Source organism: Sapajus apella, unplaced genomic scaffold, assembly GCF_009761245.1.
Source record: "Sapajus apella isolate SASKATOON/1434 unplaced genomic scaffold, GSC_monkey_1.0 scaffold139, whole genome shotgun sequence".
In the NCBI taxonomy this organism is placed as follows: Eukaryota; Metazoa; Chordata; class Mammalia; order Primates; family Cebidae; genus Sapajus; species Sapajus apella.
In genome coordinates, this window is record NW_022437079.1 from 3055116 (window position 1) to 3072746 (window position 17631).

The 17631-nt window shown below is 48.5% G+C and overlaps 1 non-coding gene across 1 annotated transcript; it reads right to left on the bottom strand.

Moving 5' to 3' along the window:
- Positions 1–17398: 17398 nt before the first annotated feature.
- On the bottom strand, positions 17399–17471 carry TRNAR-UCG. Its single transcript has one exon. It is a non-coding gene; the product is annotated as a tRNA-Arg (tRNA).
- Positions 17472–17631: the final 160 nt, after the last annotated feature.

Genomic DNA, 17631 nt, shown 5'->3' on the forward strand with positions numbered 1-17631 from the left:
GTCTCTGCCAAATCCTTATAACTTGGCTGCCTTTGTATCCCTTTCAGTGAGTACAGTGACCCTCCTGGCTAAGGCTACAGGATACCAATCAAGGTTTGGATGCCACCCTCAGACCTGAAGTAAGTTTTCAGGTTCTTCCTGCTCTGTCCTCAGAAGGAGCCTGGCAGATACGCTCCCTCTCTGCAGACATCTCTGCTTGTCTTAGTGACTGCAGCAACCCCACACTAGGACAGGTCCAGCTTTGACAGCTTGTGGAGCAACCGTGTTCAGCTGGGGTTGCCTCCTGAGCCAGAGGCACCACAGACGGTTATGCAGGTGGGGAACTGCAAAACTCCAGAGGGTGCCCTTCACAAGTACCCTGGTCCTTCCCCCCCAGAGGGGGTGCATATTGCAAAGGGAGAGGAATTAAGGATGATGATGCATATCAGAACCTGTTTGTTTGTTTGTTTGTTTTTGAGATGGAGTCTCACTCTGTAGCCGAGGCTGGAGTACAGTGGTGCGATCTTAGCTCACTGCAACCTCTGCCTTCCGGGTCCTGAGAACCTTTCAGTAAAGAAGAATGCCACCTATTAAAAAGTCTGGGCTGGGCGCAGTGTCTCACGCCTGTAATCCCAGCACTTTGGGAGGCAGAGGTCGGCGGATCATGAGATCAGGAGTTTGAGACCAGCCTGGCCAACATGGTGAAACCCCATCTCTACTAAAAATACAAAAATTAGTTGGGCGTGATGGGTGCCTGTAATCCCAGCTACTTGGGAGGCTGAGGCAGGAGAATCACTTGAACCTGAGAAGTGGAGTTTGCAGTGAGCCAAAATCACACCACTGCACGCCAGCCTGGGTGACTCTGTCTCAAAAAAAAGAAAAGTCCAGTCAGAGGCCTGTAATTCCACCACTTTGAGAGGCTTAGGCAGAGGATTGCTTGAGGCCAGGAGTTTGAGACCAGCCTGGGCAAGAGTGAGACCCAGTCTCCACAAAAAAATTTAAAAGAGAAAACTAGCCAGGCGTGGTGACACGTGCTATAGTCTGAGCTACTCATGAGGCTGAGGCAGGAGGACTTCTTGAGTCCTGGAGATGGAGGCTGCAGTGAGCCATGATCACACCACTGCACTTCAGCCTGAGCAACAGAGTGAGAAAAAAATAAGAATAATAATTTGTAAAAATCCTGGCTAGACATGGTGGCTCACACCTGTAATCCCGGCACTTTGGGAGGCCGAGGTGAGCAGATAACTTGAGGTCAGGAGTTCAAGACCAGCCTGGCCAACATGGCAAAACCCCCATCTTTACAGAAAATGCAAAAATTAGCTGGGCGTGGTGGGCCTGTAATCCCAGCTACTTGGGAGGCTGAGGCAGAAGAATCGCTTGAGCCCAGAAGGTGGAGGTTGCAGTGAGCACACTGAACTCCAGCCCAGGTGTTGGAAGTGAGACTCTGTCTTAAAAAAAAAAAAATCCTATATTAAGGTATAATTTCCTTTGTGGAAAAAAGAAATTCTACATTGTTTACGCAGTGCACCTATAGAAAGTAAAAGTAAGCAAAACTTTTCCTTCTGCTGAGGCCGATGGAGAAGATTTTGATTCTTAATGGTGTGTGCAACTGAGTGGGAGGGTAGGAGACGCCTAGGTCTGTTAAAGGTGATGAGCCAGGTGTTAAAAGTGGCGCGCACATGTAATCCCAGCACTTTGGGAGGCCAAGGCAGGAGCCCAGTTTAAGACCAGCCTGGGCAACAAAGTGAGACCCCTGTCTCTACAACAAATACAAAAAATTGGCCAGGTAAGGTGGCAAGGTGGCATGTGCCTGTAGTCCCAGCTGCTCGGGAGGCTGAGATGGGAGAATTGCTTGAGCACCTGGAGGTTGAGGCTGCAGTGGGCTGTGATCTCACCACTGCACTCCAGCCTGGGTGACAGAGTGAGACCCTGTCTCGAAAAAGAAAAAAGGTAATAAGAGAAACAACTGAGATACTGGTTGTCCCAAAGCCTGGGTGAGCCTCTTGCTGCCATCTCTGGGTGTCCAGCAGAGGCTGAATGAACAGCAGAGGACACTGGACAAGCTTGGTAAGGGCCAAAGGGGTAACAAGGTGAGCAGCCCTCTACCCAGCAGGTGGCTTTAGGCTCCCCACAGCTCTAGCCATCTTCTACAACCACCTCAGAGAATAGCAATCATCATGAATCACATCCTATGTAAAGGGGGGAAAATGCTAAAGGTTGAGCACCTTTTGCTGTCTCAGGTGATCAGAACATACCGTCAGGGACCACATCATTCTAGCTACATATATCTTCCATGCCTCACACAGTCCTGGGCACGTAGTGGGCACTGGGAAATGAGTGTGGAATCAGCGAACATGCCCCTGACTTCCCAGCTGAGGATTCCCTCCCACCCAGACGTGTACTCCATACTCTGCAGGAGAGGGTGGGCTCAGGCTGTCATAACAAAGTACCACTGTCAGGACGCAGTGGCTCACGCCTGTAATCCCAACACTCTGGGGGGCTGAGGTGGGCAGATCACCTAAGGTCAGTAATTCAAGACCAGCCTGGCCAACATGGTGAAACCTCGTCTCCACTAAAAATACAAAAAATTTAGCCAGGCATGGTAGCAGGCATTTGTAATCCCAGCTACTTGGGAGGCCGAGGCAGGAGAATCACTTGAACCTGTAAGGCAGAGGTCTCTACTAAAAAATACAAAATTTAGCCGGGTGTGGTGGCGGGCCCCTGTAATCCCCACTACTCAGGAGGGTGAGGCAGAGAATGGCTTGAACCCAGAGACGGAGGTTGCAGTGAGCCGAGATCACGCCACTGCACTCCAGCCTAGGCAACAGAGTGAGACTCTGTCTCAAAAAAAAAAAAAAAGAGAGAGAAAACCATGGTCTGGGTGGCTCAAGCAACAGAAATGTGTTTTCTCTCAATTCTCAAGGTGTCCGCAGGGCTGGCTTCTTCCCAGCCCTCTCTCCTCAGCTTATAAGTGGCCATCTTCTTCCTGGGTCTTCACCTGCTCTTCCCTCTATGTGTGTCTGTGTCCAAATCTCCTCTTCTTCTATGGAGGACACCAATCATAACGGATTAGGGCCACCCTAACAACCTCATTTTAACTTAATTTCTTCTTTAAAGAGTCTATCTCCAAATACTGTTATGCTCTGAGGTACTAACTCTGGAGGTTACGACTGTAACACACAAACTGAGGTGGGGGACACGATTTAGCCCATAAGAGATGGGCACCATCCCAACCCCATGTCCCACCTTGGCTGGTGAACTGCAGCCTGCTGGGGCCAGTGTGGGTCTGGGAGCACAGGAATTATTACAGCACAAAGACCACCTCCATCCATTTCCCCAAGTGTGTGTTCCAGGCCCACAGAGTCATGGGGTCATGGGGTCATCAGATCACTGGGTCTCTCAGCTGCCACTGGGTCATGGGGTCATCGGATCACCGGGACCCTCCTACCCCCTGGCCAAAGTCCCCACCACCATCCTTTCTGAAAGGTTGTTTTGACCCCTCTCTCCCCAAGGGACCTGCTGATATGATCTGACGACACACTCTCCTGTGCCCAGCTCCCGCATACTCAGGAACCTGCCATCAGCTCCTTTTAGCCATGAAGTCCCGCGTTTCTCTTGGAAGCACAGCCTGCACCAGGCTGACTCAGCCCTGATTTCAGTCTGGCTGGGGAGGGAGGGTCTGTCCTGCTGCATTTCTCCTGCCCTGTCCCCACTCTGAGGCAAGCCGGGTCAGGAGTGGGCATCATCTCACTCCAAGCTAGAGTGAGTCAGAATATCCATCTCTCCAAAGCTCAGTTTCCATCTGTCCAAAGCCTTTATTCTAGAGACAGGATAGCTCTAGATCAGGAGGGATTTTGTGGTGTAAATCAGAGCCATGTTCCCAGCAGCCTGTGCAGGTGGCATCCGTGGGTGTTCTGTCTCAGCTAAATCGAAACTCGGCGATGCCACCCTTCTGTGCCACAGAGGCGGCTGCCAGCCCTGCTCGCGGGTTAGTCATCACCTTAGAGCACATGGATCTGCAGAAACCATCTGGGGTGAGGGAGGCCATGTGCAGCAATAAATAAGGAGAAAACAGCCTCTATGTCCTGGCAGTGACAAACGTTACTGTCTAAGGCATCATGCATTGCCACAGAAAAACAATCACATCATGGTGCAGGTGAGAAATACAGGTTTGGGGGTGCACGGTGCAAGCTGAGCATTACAAATATAGAACATCACAAATTGGCCTCACCAAAATGTTAGTAGTGGTTATCTCGGGGTGATGGGCTTATGGAAGGTTTGAATTCTCTTCTCTTTGTTTATTCGTGTGGGTTGGCAGATAGATGGTGGCGAGGGCCAGCTTGGGTCTAAGTGGGAATCAAACAGCCCAGGCTGGGCTGCTGAATGGAGAGGGCTACAGTCAGAAGGCTATTTTCTTTCTTTACTTTTCTTTACTTCTCCCTCCCTCCCTCCCTCCCTCCCTTCCTTCCTTTCTTTTGACAGAGTCTCAGTCTGTTGCCGAGGCTGGAGTGCAGCGACACAATCTCGGTTCACTGCAACCTCCGCCTCCAGAGTTCAAGCGATATTCCTGCCTCAGCCTACTGAATAACTAGGATTACAGGCACCCACCACCACGCCAAGCTATTTTTTGTAGTAGAGATGGGGTTTCACCATGTTGGTCAGGCTTGTCCTGAACTCCTGATCAAGTGATCCACCTGCCTCGGCCTCCCAAAGTGCTGGGATTATAGTTCATGAGCCACCATGTCTGGCCCTGAAGGCTATTTTCATGTTAGCTTTGAAAACCTTCTGAAATTTTGTAAAGTCTGCGATAACAGTAATAATAATTGCTAATACTGCTAAACTGTCTGGCAAATACCTTGCCCCTTATAAAGACCTAAGGTCAAATTAAATTTGATCACAGTTTAAACAGTTGGAGCCAGGATTCAGACTCATTTCTTTCAGAAACCTCCACTTGACCACAGGCTCTACCACTCTTTGGCAAGGACCTAACTCCCTCAGGACCTCTAGCCAGAACCAGGAATAGAAAAGAGCATCCTCTCTCGCCCACTGGCTGGGCCACCAGACTGCTGCCTCCATGGATGCCATGGATGCTGGCATGAAGCCTCCAGCCAAAAGGCTCAAGGGCAGGGCTCTCGGCCACATCTACCACCATGTGGCCTCAAGAACTCCATTCCCTCATCTGTAAGATAGGGATCAAATGCTTCTGTTCTTTCTCACAGTCAGAGGGGCCCTCAAGTGGGGAAGCCTGAGGACACTGTCCAGCTTACTGTCTGCCAGTCATCAGACTTCTGTGTGCCTTTAGGAAGAGCTGTGCCCTCCTCCACCCCAGGTTGTACTCGTGTCAAGGGCCACTCCAGGGCCAGCCAGGTTACTGCCACTTTAACTCCATCCCAGGGACCAGGGTGGCAGATGAAGTTAACAGAGGACATAAAAGTCCAATTGCACCCTCCAAGTCCCACCTTTTTAAGTGACCAATATGTTTTTGTCTGTTTACCAAAAAAGCAAAGAATCCCCCCAACCAAAAGATTAAATGTGGAAATTTTAGAAAATGCATTTAAATCCATATACAGTTGATTCTCATGATTCAGCATTTGTGAATTTGCCTTCTCTCTAATAATTATTTGCAATCCCTAAATCCATAATCATGATGTTTCCACAGTCATTGGAAGGCATTTGCAGAGCAGCAAACAATTTGTGAGGTTGAACAAAGGGACACTCTGTCTTCCTGTCTCAGCTCTTGTGCTGTAAACAAACGTTCTTTCTGCAGTTTATTCTAGACCACGCTTTTCACATATTTGTGCTTCTTATTGCTGTTTAACAGAGCCTCCAAGCACAGTGCTACAGTGCTGTCTAGAGTGCCCAAGCTCAAGAGGGCTGTGATGTCCTTACAGAAAAAATAAGTATGTTAGATTAGCTTCATTCAGGCATGAGTTATAGCACTGTTGGCTGTGAGTTCAATACAATGAATCAACAGTATGTAGTAAATAAGGTGCTTTTAAATGTAAACACATATAACACAAGGTTATGTAGTGATCCAGTTGATTGAAATGTGGTGAGCAGAGGCTCACAGGAACCTAACTGTGTATTTCCTCTAGGAACGATGCTTCTATGTTTGCTCATTCAATGTTCATGGTGACTTTAGAGACCATAACTACAGCAAATAATGAGAACTGACTGTTTATTCATCAGTCAGGGATGTCCATGATATTCAGTTGAATGATAGCTGTCAGTTAAAGAATACAGAGTATTGGATGATCCCATATTTGAAATAAGTAAATAAATAAAGTTTTTAAAAAGGCCTTTGGGTCAGGTGCAGTGGCCCATGGCCGTAATCTCAACACTTTGGGAGGCCAAAGTAGGAGGATCACTTGAGGTCAGGAGTTTGAGACCAGCCTGGCCAACATGGTGAAACAACAGAGTGAAACCCTGTCTCTACTTAAAATACAAAAATTACCCGGGTGTGGAGGCATGTGCCTATAGTCCTAGCTACTTGGGAGGCTGAGGCACAAGAATCCCTTGAACCTGGGAGGCCGAGGTTGCAGTGAGCTGAGATTGTGCTACTTCCCTCCAGCCTGGGCGACAGAGTGAGACTCCGTCCCAAAAAAAAAAAAAAAAAAAAGGCTTCTGTATGTGTGTTTTGATATTTGTTGGAACATGGAGAAAAAAGGGTGGATTCTACCTGGCTTTCCTGGGTTGAGGGGGAACAATGAGAGGGGGAGATGAGGAAGTCTTTTCTGTTCTTTTCTTTTTTCCCTTGAGACAGGATCTTGCTCTGTTGCCCAGGCTGGAGTGTAGTCCAGCTATGGTGCAATCATAGCTCACTGAAGCCTTGATTTCCTAGGCTCAAGCGATTCTCCTACCTCAGCCTCCCTGGTAGCTGGGACTACAGGTGCATGCCACCATGCCTGGATAATTTTTTATTTTTTTTTGTAGAAATGGGGGTCTCATTCTGTTTCCCAGGCTGGTCTCAAATGCCTGGCCTCAAGTGATTCTCCTACCTCAGCCTCCCAGAGTGCTGGAATTACTAGTGTGAGCCCACTACACTAGCCTTTTCCTTTTTTTTTAAGTTTTAGTTTAATATATTATTTGAAAAAAATATATATTATGTAAAAATAATGTATTGTTTTTGAATAGGTAAAAAGTTCACAATTCAAAATTGGAAAACCGCAATAGGGATTAAGTCAGAAGTCTGCCCTTGATCATATCCCACCATCTAGAGACATCAATGGTGTCAGTTTCTTGGGTTTCTGGGAAGGGATAGAGACTTTGGAGCTCGCCTCAAGAGTTTCATGGTGGAGGTGAGGCCATGGAGGAGATGAAGAACCAGAGTTTGCTGCTCAGATCTGGCCCTGGGGTGCCTGCCCCTTGGTGGGTCCAGCCTCCCCTTCCCAGTCTTGTCTTCCCATGTGAGCCCAGCAGGGTGCCCTGGTGACCCTCCTTGCTGCCCCTGACTGGGGCTGGCAGTGCACTGACAGCTTCCACCATGCCTTCCCCTCTCTACCCCCACTTGGTGGAGCTTAGGTTCAGATTTGGGGGCTCCAGCCTGACCATGACCTCCCCCATCCCCAGGCCTCTTCATGGCCCATCATACCCCAGGCTGGCAGGAGGCTAGACAGTCTTGAAGGGGTCATGGAGTCTGGGCTCTGCCAGGTATAGACAGTCCACTCAGGAGCCCAGGTAAGGATGAGCTGGGACAACCAGACCCCACTACCTCCAAAGTGAAGGGTAAGGAGCCTATGTGGGTGGATCTGGGCAGCCACCTCTGCTCTCTGACCCTTGCAGTGGGGCACAGTCCTCAGCTGGCTATCTGTCATTGTCCCTGCCTCTCAGGTACTGCCCACACCTCAGTGGCCTTTGTTGACATTTTGGAGCCACTGAATCTCTCTGCAAATCCATGGGTGGGGAGGTGGCTGATTCCCACCTTCTCTTCCTTTGGATTCCTGGCCTACCTGCCTAGCCCAGGGCCACACACACTGGATGCGCCCCTTGTCTGGGACCACCAGGCTTCATCAGCAGGGTCACCAGAGCTCCTCCATCTGCCTGGGCCAGGCCTGTCTCCCGCCAGCCCAGGCCCTCTGCTTTGCAAGATGCTGCTGGTCCCTGAGCTGAGGCAATTTAGGCCCCAACTGCTGGCATTCGGCCCCTCTTTCCTGTGACCTCTGAACTCCTGGGAGCAGGGTCAGAGGTTGATAGTGGTTTCCAGGCAGTTTTCAGGGGTCACCAGGGCTGGGCACAGTGGTTCACACCCGTCATCCCAGCACTTTGGGAGGCTGAGGCAGGAGGATCACTTGCATTAAGGAATTTGGGACCAGCCTGGGCAACACGGTGAGACTTCATCTCTATTTTTAAAAAGGAAAATAAATTAAAAGATTATTTGAAAAAAAGAAAAAGGTGTGGGGATAACCAGGCAGCTCCTTGCCTGAATCCCCATACCTGCAGAAAGCAGAAAACATGGCAACTTGGCCAGAAGCACCGATGGAGCGCTTGCTCTCGGATAGACTCTGCACTGGGCACAGGTGGGCTGGAAGTGATGAAGAAACAGCCCCTGCTCCCACTGCTGGGAAACAGTGTGTGTATTCCCAACCCCTAGGGCAGGCAGAGATGACACATGTCCTGGCAGAGGTGCAGATACAACAGCATAACTGTGCCTGCTAGACATTGTCTATTGGAACTTGGCTCCCATTCCTGCCCTCTCCTCTGGTCCCCCAGGAATTACAGGTGGTGGAAAGCAAAGAACTACATTTCCCAGATGCCCTTGCAGTGAGGGTTCTGGCTGTGACTTAGATTCCGCCTGTGAGAACACTCCTGTGGCCCTGGCTCTGGCTGACAAGGCTGTTTAGGGCAGCCCAGTGCCACATTTCACTCTCTAGTCCCCGGCTTCATGTGTGGTGGCAGCAACAGTGGTAGCCGTAGTAACAGTGGCCTTCTTTCCTTCAGATTTTGGATCTAGATCACAGCTGTGGTGGAGTCACTCTCTGATGTCCACTCCTCTGGCCCTTCCAATTGTCTTGATTCATGTAGGTCAAGCCCTGCATTACACTTCTTCTTGCTTGAAATAACCAGAACGAGCTGGGTGTGGGGGCATATTTTGTAATCCTAGCTCCTTAGGAGGCTGAGGTGGCAGGATCACTTGTGGCCAGGAGTTTGAGATCAGCCAAACAATATAGCAAGACTCCTGTCTCTCAAAAAATAAAATAAAATAATTTATCTGGCATGGTAGTACACACCTGTAGTCCCAGCTGCTTGGGAGGCACCACTGCACTCCTGCCTGGGTGGCAGAGAGAGGCTCTGTCTTTAAAAACAAACAAACCAAAGCAGCCAGGCCAGGTGCAGTTGTACATGCCTGTAATCCCAGCACTTTGGGAGGCTGAGATGGGTGGATCACCTGAGGTAAGGAGTTCGAGACCAGCCTGGCCAACATGGCGAAACCCTGTCTCTACTAAAGATACAAAAATTAGCTGGGTGTGGTGGCACATGGCTGCAATCCCAGCTACTCGGGAGGTTGAGACAGGAGAATCACTTGAACCCAGGAGGCAGAGGTTGGTTGCAGTGAGCCAAGATCACGCCATTGCACTCCAGCCTGGGCAACAGAGCAAGACTTGGTCTCAGAAAAAATAAAAATAAATTTAAAAAAAATGAAAACAAACCAGAAAAATCTGAGACTGTTTCCTAGTTCTTCCTCTGAATGATACAATGGTACATACAGAGACGAAAAAGAAATGTATTCTCACTGGGGTGGTTCATTTCACAAATACTGATTTGTTACCTCCCAGGGCAGGCCCTGTGCTAGGTGCTGAGAATAGAAGAGAAACCAAGCAGAATCCCTGCCCTCAGGGAGCTCCACTTTGATGGGGGAGAAGGTTAAAAAATCTCAGTCCCTGAGATCCATGCACAACGTGCAGTGGAGCCCAGAGGCAGGCACTGGAACCAGTCAGGGTTCACCTGCAGGAAACACAGAACTTCCCAGACGTTTCAGTGAGACAGACGTAGTACAGAAGATTAGGTGCTTAACAAACCTTTGGAAGCGCCAGACAGTGGGTTCTCAGTGGGGCCGCCAGAACAGCTTCCAGAACGCCACAGAACTAGCCCTCTTGCAAAGCAGTGACCCTGGCCACCATCCCAGCCACTCCTGGGACTGCTAACTTTGCATCACTCTAATGCTCCAAGTACTGTGGGGAGAACCCCCTGAGCTTCCACGGCTGGGATGTCCTGCCATCCTCTTCATTGCCACATGGTGCAGCAGCAGCTCCGGTGACCCTGGGCATCCTGTCCTCTCAGATGAGAATGGCCAGGGTTCCTTCTAATAGTTCTCAAAAGAAGGTAATGTAACTGGGATGCTCCGTCACCATCTGCTTTGGATCAGCCCTAGTGACTGAGCCTCGCTTGTGGATGTCTGGTCTCTCTCAAGCCTGGCCAGCTTATGCCTACCTTGCTCAGGCACCTGCCTGGGTCCAGCCTGCTGTGGCCAGGGGAGCATGGCCAGATTCCTGGGTGGTGGGGCCTGGGGGAGTGGCAGGCCCTGCTACACCTCCTGGCAGGATCCCACTGGGTAGCTTGAGCTGCTTCCCTGCTTTATGTTCAGAGTCATGATCATGTGATCACAGCTCACCTCTGCCGCCTCAAAGTCTTTTTGGAACAAAGCGGGCAGTAAATCAATAACTATGGACCAATCCAAACTGAATGACACTTTGCAATGACCAAACATGTCCATCATTTTCCCTGAAGAAAAAAAATACAGAATCATTCCTCCAGGCCCTGATAATTAAACGAAAAAGGAGTGGGGCTACTTGCTTCCAGATACAGGATGCGGGAGATGACGTTCCCTGACGTGTGAATACCTGCTCACAGAGTGTTGCTCTTGTTTTCCTCCATTGCTTGGATAACTTTATACTTTTTTGTTCCTGGGATAGGATGGGGCGTTTCCCCTTTCAACAGGAGAACAACACCATTTCCACAAAAGTTCTTGACCCCAAGAGTTTAGCCCAATATATTCCTCAAAAGAAAGGGCTCTGTGAGAGAGAAATATACACTTATCTTCACCCCATTTACACTCAGCCGATGTTTTGTGCTGAGAAGCTCCTGTGATAAACAAATTGCAAAAAACTCATCTGCCATCTGCAGCAGGCCCCAGGCAGCAGTTGTAAGTCAAGGCTGGAAGCCAAGGCTGTCTTCAGTGGGCAGTGATGGGCTGGGCTGGGCCTGGCTGGGAGTTAATAGGTCAGGATGTGGAACGTGCAATTTTGCAGCTGGTGAAACAGGCCACAGGGCCCTGGCCAGGCCTCAGAACCCATGGATGTTTCAGTCATTCAGAAACCGAAGGTTCAGCCCTTCTCTCTGAAGGACACACTGCCGATGACATGCTTCCAGAATGAATCTTTGTATTCAAGTGTCCACTCTTTTTAATTTTTAAACCGTTATTTTTAAAATTTATTTTTAGTAGAGATGGGGTCTCACTCTGTTGCCCAGGCTGGACTTGAATGCCTCATCTCAAGCAATTCTCCTGCCTCAGCCTCCCAAAGTGCTAGGATTACAGGTGTGAGCCACCAAGCCTGGACTTTGAGTGTCCATTCTTTTTTTGTTTTAATTATTATCTTTTGAGACATAGTCTCACTCTACCGCCCAGGCTAGAGTGCAGTGGTGCAATCTTGGCTCGCTGCAACTTCTACCTCTAACCTCTACATCCCGAGTTCAAGTGATTCTCATGCCTCAGCCTCCCGAGTAGCTGGGACTGCAGGCATGTGCCCCCATGCTTGGATGCTTTTTTTTTTTTTTTTTGTTCCACTCTTACTGGAGGTTTTTCCATGCTGCCCAGGCTGTTCTCAAACTCCTGAGCTCAGGCAATCTGCCTGCCTTGGCCTCCTAAAGTGCTTGGATTACAGGTGTGAGCCGCCACATGTGGCCCAGTGTCCACTCTTACTGGAACTTTTTTGAGTCATTTATAGAAATGTTGCTACTAGAAATCAATATTTGTTTAGTATATGCAAAAATATATTAGAGATGGCAGTTTATTTTTTATTTTTTACCTTTTCTGGTGACATACACATGTAGACTGAGATTCTTGGGGTTAACATCAATATTTTCAAAATTAAATCGTCTTACTGACTTAGAACCTCTCCTTTGTCTTTTTTTTTTTTTTTTAAGATGGAGTCTTGCTCCTTCGCCCAGGCTGGAGTACGGTGGCACAATCTCGGCTCACTGCAACCTCTGCCTCCCGGGTTCAAGTGATTCTCCTGCGTCAACCTCCTGAGTTGCTGGGGCTGTGGGCATGTGCCATCATGCCCAGCTAATTTTTTTGTAATTTTAGTACAGAAGGGATTTCACCATGTTGTCCAGGATGATCTCCAATGCCTGACCTCATGATTCGCCTGCCTTGGCCTCCCAGAGTGCTGAGATCCCAAAGTACTGAGATTACAGGTGTGAGCCACTGGGCCCAGCCCATCTCTGTCTTAAACTATGAGGCATTAATGGAGCATCCCCTTATTGCACATTGGTCACAAAGTGTCATTCTTCTGACCAAAGAACTTACATTTAGGTACGACTTTTTGTAAGCTGGTTGACTTTCTTAGTAGTAATTGTTATTTTTATTTTACACATTAAATTAAATGATATATCAAATGTATGTTATACATTTTAATATTTAAATTACATATCGTACAGTTATAGGTAGTTGTCTATATTTCAACTGCATGTATGATAAGTGACAGGAGTTTTCAATTTAGGGCAGAAATACATCACATTTCCTTTGAAAATACTTACTTGTATCATAGATACCTCCAGTATCATAGATTGTTGTGGAGCTAAGGTAATATTCTGAGCAGTTGCAAACAACAAACTACAAAGCACTTTGCAAATCTAAAACTCTCACCTACAGCCTAGCTAGTCTCATCTCAGTGAAATTTCCTTCTGTGAAATTTAGCTTTTATTTCAAAAAGCTCATTCATTTGTTTAGCAAATATTTAATAAGCACTCAATCAGTGAGAGCTCTTTCCATCACAAGTGACAGGAAATCCAGCCCAAACTAGCTAAAGCAAAAAGACACTCTTGCCATTGGCAATTTCAACGCTGACTGGATATTTGACGATATGAAGGGAATACTGTTCATTTTTTTAGTGCAGTGTCCCGATTGGCTCAACTTAGTTAATAAGCTTTGTCCCTAACTCCCTGGGCCAGGAGCATTGGTCAGGAGCTAAGGAGGGACAAATTGGGGTGGGGACAAGAACCACAGACGTCTGTCTCTGCCTGCCAGACAGACACATGACAGGGTACGGTTTCTTCCCATCAGGAAGCTCCCCAATCATCAAAAAATTATTTGCATTTTAATTTCTTTTTGGCCTGTTCTTAGACTATGCGGAGTTGATGGAACCAGTTATTCCCCCCCCCGAAATATGAAGCACGTTTTGAAAATAGTCTATGCCTATCATCCTGGATTTCACACATAGGTCATGAGGACACATTCTCATTTTTTTCTTTTAAAGTTTTATTTTTCATTTTTTTTTTTAGAGATGAGGGTCTTACTATGTGGTCCAAGCTAGAGTAGAACTGCTGGGCTCAAGTGATCCTTCCATCTCAGCTCCTGAGTAGCCGGGATTACAGATAGGTACCGCCACACTCATACAATTAAAAAAAACACTTTTTCATTCTAGAGATGGGGGTCTTGCTATGTTGCCCAGGTTCGTCTTGAACTCCTGCCTCAAGCTATTTTCCTGCCTTGGCCCCCCAAAGTGCTGGGATTACAGGCATCAGCCACCATGTTTCACACTTCTTACTAGAGTCTTTCTTCTCTCCTCTGTAAAATGAATAATAATAGCACCTACTTTATGAGGTCGTTGAAAGGATGAAATAAAATGGTGCTCTAGAGCATTCATTTGGAAGTGGTAGCAGTTGATAAAAGAAGAGCAGTGATATTTTCTGTCTGTGGCAGAAATTGCTGGAGCTGGACTTGGCAAACGGGAGAGAAGACCATGAAAGTCACCAGGAAGTGAGCGTACGAGAGGGACCCTGGAGGAGCAGGCTGTCACCTGAGGGCTCCTTACTTTGCCAGCAGCAGTGATGTGGGAGGCTGCACCGTCTGCATGTGCAGCGCCTGGCACACAGCCGTGGAGTGGGTTCCTCCCCTAACATCATCGGCCAGTATTTACCGTGTAGAGGAGTTGCTGAGATCCTGGTTTCCACAAATTCAAATCCCAGCTCTACCAATGATCAGCTATAGGGCTTCAGGCAAGCTGCTTTGCCTCTTTGTGCCTCAGTTTTCTCATGGGTGAAAGGGGATAATAACAGTACCTCTATCCAAAGGGTCCATGTGAGGATTCACTTAGCTGACATGTGTGAGCCCTTAGAACAGCGCCTGGCAGCCAGCAAGTGCCGGTTATTACCAAGCTCCAGCCAGGTCCCAGAACTGAGCACAAAACAAGACACAAGGTCAGTCCCTTTTGGCATTACAGCAGTGGAAGGGGGAGATTTAAACAAATCATCATTTAGTTACAATTGAGGTACACGCTTTGAAAGTACAGGGTGTTCTAGCCTGGTGCAGTGACTCATACCTATAATCCCAGAACTCTGGGAGGCCGAGGCAGGCGGATCACTTGAGGCCAGGAGTTCCAGACCAGCCTGGCCAACATGGTGAAACCCCATCTCTACTAAAAATACAAAAATTATTGCTGGGCGCGGTGGCTCACACCTGTAATCCCAGCACTTTGGGAGGCAGAGGAGGGTGGATCACCTGGGCTCAGAAGTCCAAGACCAACCTGGCCAACATGGCAAAATCCCATCTCTACTAAAAATATAAAAAAAGAGCTCGGTGTGGTGGCGGGCGCCTGTCATCCCAGCTACTCCAGAGGCTGAGGCATGAGAATTGCTTGAACCCAGGAGATGGAGGTTGCAGTGAGCCAAGATTGTGCCTCTGCACTCTAGTCTGGGCAACAGAGCGAGACTCTATCTCAGAAGAAAAAAAAAGTACAGTGTTTTGATGAAGACAGGCGGTCCTCATGAACATTGCTTCTTGCTCTGTTAGGGGAGAGGTCCAGGAAATTGTGGGAAAATGTAAGTGTTTCTCAGGAACTACTATCAGAGACAGACTTTTCTAGGAGGATGTGGGGGAGCTCCTAGAAAAGGAGGTAGGAGAAGTGGAGGAGCTGGTCTCAGGCTTGCAAACAAGATGTAGCTTGGCAGGAAGGATGCAGGCCTCCAGGCACCCACTCTCAGCAGGAATCAATATCAACCAGTTTTGTCCTTGTTGAAGGTTCTAATTATGTGGCCAGGGCACCAGGCTAGCCTGAAGTAGCCTATGGGAGGAGCAGGCATCTCGATAGACATCTCCTGAGATTGCATCTCAGTGGAGGCCAGCCAGGCCAGATAACAGAGGCCTCTGCGGACAGTTGGGCCAGGGGCTCTTAGCTTTTTTGAGTTATAGACACTTTCTTAGAATCTTTTGTGTGTGTGTGTGTGGAGGGGGGAACGGAGTCTCACTCTGTTGCCCAGGCTGGAGTGCAGTATCACTAACTCAGCTCACTGCAACCTCTGCTTCCCCAGTTGAAGTGATTCTCCTGCCCCAACCTCCTGAGTATCTGTGATTACAGGTGTGCGCCACCACTCTGGGCTAATTTTTTTATTTATTGGAAAAGATGGTGTTTTACCATGTTGGCCAGGCTGATCTTGAACTCCTGAGCTCAGGCAATCCATCCAACTTTGCCTCCGGAATTGCTGGGATTGCAGGTGTGAGCCATTGCGCCTGGCCTAGAGTAGTGTTTTTATTGTTTTATTATTAATTTTTATTTTTATTTCAATAGTTTTTGGGGTACAGGCAGTTTTTGGTTATATGGAAGAATAGTGTTTTCAAGCACATAAAACATACATGATTACAAAGGACCCCAAAGGTATTGAACCATTAGAACGAATAGGTAAGCTGATTAACTAACAGGATCTAGTGGCAGCCTAGTAACCACTGTTATTTTGAAGTACAGATGAGTGCAAATTTTGAAAAATCTGCAGCACCTGTAATGCATTACGAAAATATCTGTGGTTGCTGGAGGGACAAAGTCACAGGCAATACCACCGTAGCTGACTGCCTATGCTCGTAATTGGAGGAAATGCCAAGTATCAGTAGGACATTAGAAGAAACAAGATGAAAATGTTTTCCCCATTCAGAGACTCCCTGATTTAAGCCGAGAGCCTCTCCTTCCAGTATTTTGTAAAAGTCAACAACTACTTGAAAAAAAAAAGAGTTTCTGATTTTTTTTTTTTTATTTTTTTTTTGAGACGGAGTTTCACTCATGTTACCCAGGCTGGAGTGCAATGGCCCGATCTCGGCTCACCGCAACCTCCGCCTCCTGGGTTCAGGCAATTCTCCTGCCTCAGCCTCCTGAGTAGCTGGGATTACAGGCACGCACCACCATGCCCAGCTAATTTTTTTTTTTTGTATTTTTTTAGTAGAGACGGGGTTTCACCGTGCTGACCAGGATGGTCTCGATCTCTTGACCTCGTGATCCACCTGCCTCGGCCTCCCAAAGTGCTGGGATTACAGGCTTGAGCCACCGCGCCCGGCCCTGATTTTTTTTTTTTTTTGGCAAAACAAAACACAAACATTAAAACGCTGTGTATATTATAGTACATCTAGAAAAGTGTTTGGAAAATATTTCATATTTAAATAGAAGGCACCAGGGCTCAATGCTGCATGGCCCTGGGCGTCGCTCTACCTCTCCAGGTGGCAGGAGCAGGGGCGAGTTGGAGTCAGTGTCTCAAGTCCGTTCCTGGCATCCACGCTGGACGGTAGCGGCAGACTTTCAACGAGGCCTGAATTTTCACCCGTACAGCTGGGCCTCGAGACCGCAAGCCCCAGGTTGTGGCTAATCAGGTAGACCATATTCCGCGTGCACTTCACAGACCCCCGGGCGCCAAGAGCTGTGGGAGCACCTGCAGCAACAGAAGGTGGATGCGGAGACTGGAGAACGCCGGACAGGGGGACTAGCTCCAGCTGTGCTGTGGGCCGGGGCTAGCGTCTGCGAGCAGATTCGGGTCCCAAGAAAAGCAGCGTTTTTACTAATCAGAATTGCTCCGGACCAGCAGGCAGCACGGGCTGGGCGAGGGACGGAGACTCGCTTCAGCTGCGAGCCCCAACCCTTGCCATCCATCTGCTGAGTGTATAGATTAACTCTTCCGTATAGAATGCTCCTCCCTTTCCCCTATCCCTCACCAGCGTCGGGCTGCCCGAGACCTGGTACATTTTAGAAAAGTGCCTGTGCTGAGACACGTAGGCGGGCAAATCTCGCAGGGACCTGCTGGGCATATTGGGGAGTCTTTACTTCCGCGGATCTTGGCGTCCTCACATGTTTGAAGTGGGGTGAGAATCAGCAACTACTCCCGTACTATTTCAATACTTCATTCTTAGCGGTGAATAAACTAAAAGGTATTTTGGATTGACTCACGACCGCGGCAGGACTCGAACCTGCAATCTTCTGATCCGAAGTCAGACGCCTTATCCATTAGGCCACGCGGCCTACAGCGCCTTTTGCGCGACTCATAACATATCTCCTTCGCCAGTGGGCTTGCTTGGGACTAACCCACCTACTCCTTGAGAAGGGGAGATTGGCCTTTGGTTCGCAGCCTTCTGCGGGGAGGGCCCACCCGGAAGTCCCCGTTCTCCCCCCGCGGGCGGAC